The 7,714-nt window shown below is 38.2% G+C and overlaps 2 long non-coding RNA genes across 2 annotated transcripts in view; both read left to right on the top strand.

Annotated features, from left to right (window-relative positions):
- The window catches only part of LOC140951127 (uncharacterized), a 104,467-nt gene that overhangs the window by 64,932 nt on the left and 31,821 nt on the right, over positions 1 to 7,714 (top strand). The window lies entirely within an intron of this gene.
- On the top strand, positions 4,039 to 7,235 carry LOC140951124 (uncharacterized). The gene is made up of 3 exons (XR_012167246.1): positions 4,039 to 4,154; positions 5,714 to 5,794; positions 6,136 to 7,235. It is a non-coding gene; the product is annotated as an uncharacterized lncRNA (long non-coding RNA).

The following is a 7,714-nucleotide window of genomic DNA, read 5'->3' as shown; positions in this document are numbered from 1 at the left end:
ATGTTCACAAGACCCATATTCGAGGGGATATAAAATTTTAACCAAAACGTTCGTATCAAAGTGTCTGTCCATTATGATTCAAAACCAGTGGTGTTATCAGTGTTACATGTTAAGCAGCTTGAAACTAAGACAAATCTAAACTTCTTCCATGGTCAGTTCTTCTGTTATTTCAGGAGTGTCGGAGGTGCTCAAGAGTGACGCGTGGAGGCCAATAATAAAGAATGACGCACCTGATAAAAAAAATAAATGACCTGTCAACCTTTACTATTAGAGGGCAAATAATTTATAAAACACAGTTATAACCGTAAATTATATTCAATGTGTGGCCATTCAAATAAAATGTTCTGAGTAGTACTTTCCTGTAGTACTGTTTACTACACTGTACAGGGCGATTCTAACTTTTGAGTCTGAGAATGGCAAGAACGAATGAAAACTGTTCTGCAGTCCTTGAGCCATGCCCTTGGGGTAGGTCAAGTGATGGCTCAAACTTTAAAGAAGTTAAGAATTCGCCACTTCCAAGTTCCAAAAACCCTCACTTTCAAAATGAAGCCAAGTGCACAATCTTTCTTGCAAAGAGTTTTATCTGCGTGAGGTTGAAAAATCATTTCCATATCAAATGCTAAGTACTTAACCTTGTTTTAATACAGCGGCCTGGGGGAACTTGGAGCCTATTACCACATACTATAACTGCCTTTAGTTTAGACATAAAATTCTACTAAAGAGAGAAATATGAAAACTTACAACATTCTTACTCACCTACAATCCAAACCATTGTTGATGCCGCAGAAGCCAAAATAAAGAGAGGAAGGCTGATCAAAATTACAAGACCATATTGCTCCACTCGACTCAATTCACGACCTATTGGGCCAGAAATGAAATTACACCAACTACAAAACTTTCATTAAATTATTATATTTCACATTTCAAAACATGTGTTACTACCTCCCATCAGCCTGACCTCAAGGTATCCCCACACCAGCCCTGGAACACAACCGATCCAGCCAAACCGCCCTCCAAATTTTACTCCTGAACTTTAACCAAATTTTAGGAATTTTAGAGAAGGAGTTAGAGTTAATTTTTTAGCCTAAGGTTTACAGAAAAGATCAAACAGAGATAATTTTTACTCAGCGAGGGTTGCTGATCGACCCATACAGAAGAGCAGGAATTTTCAAGGTAATTTAGGCGAGTTGCTAAGATTACAGAAACTATATAATACTTAAATACTAAGAAAAACTAAGTCAAATTGCGAAAGGGACTATAAACTTGCAAGGTCGAGCTCCTTGAGTCCACGTTTAAAACTGCGGTAACTATCAATATTTCTTAAATTATCTGGAATAGTGTTCCATTGTCGGGCAGCCTGGTATCTCCATGACTTGATCCCATACTTTGTTAAATTTACTTTAGGTAACTTTAAAATAGTATCACCACGTAAATTATAATTGGACTCGTGCCGTCAATAACTCGGAAATACTTGTAGGTATGTTTCCATTCCCAATTGAAAGTCTTTGATTTGCTAATGCGCTATATCCATTTTTAACAACTAGTGTCTCATAAGTAGAGATTTTGTCCTGATAAACGAAGCGGAGTGCCCGCTCGTTCAGTATTAGGATAGCCCTTGTCATATCTGGTAGAGATTTACTAGTAGGAGGTAAAATTACTGGGTGGCACGTAAATTTACTTCCAAAGTTGGGAAATAACGGATACAATAGCAGTCCCTGTTTATGGTGCAGTTTTATGGCTAGTAAAAATAATTGTCCTCATCCATATATCGTGGAGCACTTCAAGTGCACGATCTAAAGGAGGGAGGAGTAAGAGAGAGAGAGTTGTTTCTCTCCTTTCGCTCTCTCCACTCCCCGTTTGACTTCTCTCTTTTTGTTCCCCCAGAAACGCCTGATACTCAGGCTAGAGCGTCAATCACAAAAAAGATCAGGAGAGGAGAAGGGCACAATATCTGCTACTATTCCCCCCCCCCCCCCCCCCCCCACTAAAGAGGCTAAAAATAGATGGGCTAATACGGCCTACGTCCTTTATCCAAAGTATGCATGGGACGTAATGGTTAGGGAAAAACCGCATTTTGGACCAAATCCTCCTTTATGAACCGTTCTTTACCCAGTTAGTAAGGGAATGGCTAAAAAAGAGATTTCCAACACTAAGGACATAATTTTGTACTTATTGGACGTAAGGGACTTGTCAGAAATTAGCTGGGGGGGGGGAGGGGGGTGGAAACAGAGGGAGGGTCACAACTTTTTGAGACTCAGAAAAGGGAGGGGTCATGAAAAATGGGCCGTTAAAAGGGGGAGGGTCATGCAAATATATGCCCGTGATCATGTAGAGGTTCACTCACAGAAGAAAAACAAAATTTCTTTATTTCGTAAAAAAAAAAGAGCAACGGAATATTATGGATATAAACTGTGAAGTATTTAACAAACATCTACTTTTCATTTATAAAAATGCTATAGAGTCTTATTGCAATAACGAATAATGTTGTTGTTAATGTTATTATAGTTTTGGCTATCCTTTTCATCCCTGCCTTCAGCATCACCATCAATGCTGCTGTGAGCATCTTGATCATCATCATTTATGTCATCAGCATTTTATTTTGTTTATTTTATCTTATTTTATTAGCTTCGCATTGATACAATCACTTTCATCATCATCATGATTTTCATTTAAGTTGAAGCGTAGATATTGCTTGATAATGTCCTGTGATTCATTGGTGAACAACCCTTCTTAAAGATATATGGCCTTTGCGTTTTGAGGAACCCACTTTTTCCTTCATAATGAAGAAATAATGGGCCAATAGCCTCTGTAATATCACGCGATTCTTGCTGAGGTGTAATATGGTTTCAATAACTCCTTTGCAGTTTGCTTCCATTCTTTTTGCCCTAGCTTTCTTTGCTTTGCTTTTATTTTGCTTTTGTTTCCTTTTTTTTCTTGTTCATTTGTTTGTCTTGTTGGCTTGGAATCCTGCACCTTAAAGAGCCTGAAACATTTTTCTTTCAATTCTGTAAGGTGGGGAGGGTCATGATATTTTAGACCAAGCTCAAGGGGAGGGTTAGCAAATTTCACTCTCATTGCAGGGGTGGGTCACCTCATTTCCGAACCCAAATTTAAAATTCCCACCCCCCCTCCCCCCCTGCTAATTTCTGACAAGTCCCTAATTAAGCATTTTTAAAAAATTTTTGTTTTTCGCGCATGCGCATAAGGCAATTTTTCTTACCTATTTCAATTTTTTCCTCGCTCCCTTCTTTTTTCATTTGCCCTTCTTTTTATAGCCAGTTTTGTTGCCCACTTTATCGTCTTTCGTTCTCACGATGTTTTGGCTGCCTTTGTTTCCAACAAAGAAAGAAATTTAATCTGTAAAGGGTAGTCGTGTAAATAGCAAAATTGGCACTGGATTTTTTCCCCTGATCCAGGTCTACGAAAGATCCGGCGGACCCTCGCTGGTTTGTCGTTGTGGTTTTGCCTCCACAAGTATTTTTCCTCAAATGTTGCTTGTTTTTTTGTCTGTAACTCTGTCATGATTGGTCAAAATGTGCTAAATGAGGTATCAGGGGAAAGCTCTATGGTTGCTGATTTTGCTTATTACCACCTCAATAACTTAAGTGGAAAGTTTAATTGGTCCAGGAGAAATATAGGTCCATATATGGACCAAAACGACTAAAGCAGACGACAAAGAGAATAACAACCTGAAACTAGTTGACCTACAATTGTAGTCGCCGAAACAATAGATGATTTGTTGCATGACCAAGCCATTGTATGGTTATGTTTATGGGCGTTTGTGAAAAGAGAATCTGGCGCCCCCACCGGATACTCATAAAGGTAGAGTAGAGGGTAAACGTTCCTGTTTTTCCGAGAAAGATTCGATATAACTTTCTGTTCAAAGTCCAATTTCTCCCGCTTTACCTAGCTTATACTAAAAGGTTTGTAACATAAAAGAATTCTTTCCACATCAAAACAGATGCCTTGTTGCCAATACAATGCTCTTTTGTTCCTTTGAAGCAAGATATCACGTGATCAGTGGCCTTTTCAAGTGGCTCTTTCCCAGAAGTTGGTGTCATTGATCATTAAGTAGCCGCACCCTAATATCAGCGTCCACTCGAACGCCCCACATCTTCTGAAGCAAACATCTACTTAACAGCTCTCAAAAACAGGTTTGTTTCTTTGGATTTGACACATTTACAAATAACTATGCGGTGTGTAGCAGCCTTTGCAAAGAAAGTCAATTTTGTGTGTGTAAACTGTCTACATATCCTTTCCATACTCAGTGATCATGCATGCATTGCAAGATCATTTATGTGCATGCCGCTTGGTAAAAGTGACGTTTTATAGTATAACTTTCACCCAGCATGAACAGAAATGATCCGCCGGAAAAATCGAGTTTGATCACTGCGATGAAAGGAAATATCAGATAATCCACATCAAATTTCGCTTCAATATCTCCCTTGTCCGGCGTGTTTAACTTGCTGTGTATCAGGGAAGGGAAATAGGCCTTCGATATGTATGATTAGTATTAGCAAGAGATAATGAGCATTCTCTCTTGGTATTAGTACTTGATCTTCCATTTCCTCAATTTTCGATTTATGAGATCATATGCACTTTCTATCGATAACATACTCCGATTTTTTAACGACTTTTTATGTGCGGATAAAAGACTTAATTAAGATGAATATTTCGTCCATAAATAGCCATGTAACAATGGACCGTTCAAGGGTTATGGACGTAAAAGCATCAACCGGGTGTGCATGAAAAGTTATCAGACGGTGATGTCACTTCAAATCATTTTTGTCCTTAGCCTCTACAATGTAGTGTAGTGAACCCATTGCAGCATTAATGATTAGACTTAAATACATAGAACTGTTCTGATTCTTAATTTTGTTTCGCTAACATCGTGTGACTTTAGAGAAAAGTTCACACGGATTCGCGTGAACTATCCGATGGTATTGACTCCACCCACTATACAATGGTTTAGTCCTCGACCGATGCCTTCAATCAGATTTTCTCTCTCCGTGTCTGGACGTATTTACACTTAACTTCAAGTTGTAAAGGAATTTTCTACAAGAAAAATGAGTAGTGAAAAATGAGTAGTAAATAAACCAGTTTAGAACTGATCAACTCAATCGGCGAACGCGAGATTTTAATTTCACGACATCACGTGATATTATGTCTCTCAAAATAAGTAAACTGCGTTTATGTGGAATGTGATGACAAATGAAAATGAAGCGCAACGGACAAGTCTATGATGTAAAGTGGCGTAATTCTGTGTAAATTCCAATAGTGTATTTCCTTGTCCCAAGGGTCGTAATTAATTTTGTAAATCAACATGATTCTGTTAACAATCATGATCAATAACTGAATTACGACACAGGAAGTATCGGGTAACTTCAGGACCTTAAAAAGTAAAGTCATCCGTTCTATTTTTAGTCAGACTCAGCCTCCAAGCCTTGGTAAAGTTAGTTGGTTCATATCACCTAGGATTTCTCATATCCATTTAGTTCTACAAGGTCGGCAGAGTTTCTGAAGCTCGACTGTACACGTAGAAGACTTGCAAGTTGATATATATCGCCAATGAATACGAAAATCGATCATTAAAAGGTGCATGAAAGTAAGCGGATAACAGCGAGTCACCTGTCTTTAATGATCAGCCAAATCGCAACGCAATCCAAGGCGATAGTTCTCTCGTTCACATCTGTACTTTCTCTTCCACTTTCAGTGCCTTCACGAGTTTACAGTTTATTTCAAGCTGGAAAGGAATTTGTCAAAAAAGAAAAACCTCATCATTGAACTCGTGAAGGTATGGGATCATATCGCTATGCATGTCAACGATAGCGTCGTGTCTTGACCTTTGCGATTGATTTCTGGTTTTCTTTTGAAGAAACACACTCTTAATGTCTTGTCTTTCAATAAATGTAAACCGGTTTTGAAATGAAATACAGCAAAAACACCTGACAAAATATAACCAAACGAACTGATGTAGTTATAATTCGCATGATCATTGTTGTATACGTATTCCATCATTGTTATATGAAGAATCTTCTTCAGTAAAATATACAAATCAACCTTAACCCCTTCAGCCCTTCTATACAGAAATGGAAAATTTCTTTTAATCATAATCAATGACTGCTTCTTTCATAGGAAACAATCGCGCGTTACTTGGCTCCCAGCAAACACCTCTGAGCTTCGTTTTCTCTTCCGATTTTATCGAAGAGTTAACATGGTTAACCAAATCACTTCTTGAGGTTTGCTTTATATTTTCGTCCACTTATTTTAATAAATTTGTTTCATACCCTTTACAATGGCACAGTACATACCCATTTAAGGTTTGGCCGAAAAAGGATGTGTCCACCCGGAAATATCTTTCGACAATGATCTTTTGTTCTTTTGACGTCAGCAGTACCTTATTAATTCCCAGTTGACGTCAATCAACCGAAAACTCCTTCATACGTTCTGAGACAAGCAGCTTACTTCCCTGCCGCTCCCGAAAACAGGTTTGTCTGTAGCATGATATCTCTGTTTTGGATTTAAAGGCGTTAAGAACAAATCGATATTAACTTTTCGGACAATATTGTATCTGTTGAGGCAAATTCCTTCCAAACTCAATGATCTCGAACGTTAGTGGTGCTCGCATCGTCCGATCATCTTTAAAATACTTGGCTTTGGTAGAATTGATAGTCCTCATCAAAATATCAGTGTGTTTGTTCGTTTATTGAGTGCAGGTTCAGGTTGTTTGCGAGGGCTTCAATATCTCCCTTGTCTGGAGTTTTAACTCACTTTTCAAGTCACAGGGAGGGGAAATCATGCCAATAAAGCCTCTGCTATTTAGTGTTAGTACTTGATCTCGGATCATTTCCTCAACTCAGTTTTCGATTAAGTCATGCTCTTTCTATCGATAACATAGTCAGACCTTTTACGGCTTTTTATCTGCACTTTTAAGACTTGAATAAAGTCAAATATTTCGCCCATAAATAGACCTGTAACAACAGACCCTTCAAGAGCTGTGAACGTGAAAGCATGAACAGTACGTAATTAAAATGTTAACATTAGACGGTGATGCCGCTTCTGGCCGCTTGAGCTTAGCGTCTACAATGTAGGCAGTGGAGTGAACCTAGCATTACTGAATAGACATAGATTAGCATAGAACTGCTGTGATTCTTAATTCTGTTTCGCTAAAATCGCGTGACTTCGGGAGAAGAGTTCACAAGATTCGTGTGATATCGCTATTCTTGTCTTATCGATCGACAAACAGCACTATCTCTGTGTCTTTCAATATAGGTAAACTGGTTTTCACTTTTGAAATGAAATACAGCAAAAACAACATATAGCCAAACGAACTGATGTAGTTATCTTAAATTCGCGTGATCATGGTTAGGTTATTGATAATCCATTGTCGTATTGAAGAGTCTTCTTGAAGTATAGAAATCAACCTAAACCCCTTTCTTCATTGAAATGCAAAAATTTCTTTTATTCATCATGATTAATGTCTGCTTCTTTCAAAGGAAAGAATCGTTACTTGGCTCCAAGCAAAATCACCTCTGAGCTTCGTTTCTCTTCCGCCTTTATCCAACAGTTAACCAAATCACTTCTTGAGGTTTGTTTTAGATTTATTTACTTACATTTTAATAAATTAAGAGCTCACTTGCTTCAGAGCAGCTTTTGTTTGGAGTTGTACTTTGCCCCCTTTTTGCTAGCTGCGTATTCTTGCGATCACAATGCG

Source organism: Porites lutea, chromosome 10 (assembly GCF_958299795.1).
Source record: "Porites lutea chromosome 10, jaPorLute2.1, whole genome shotgun sequence".
NCBI lineage: Eukaryota > Metazoa > Cnidaria > Anthozoa > Scleractinia > Poritidae > Porites > Porites lutea.
The sequence above is the reverse complement of the archived record's forward strand: the minus strand, read 5'-3'. Positions and strand labels throughout refer to the sequence as shown.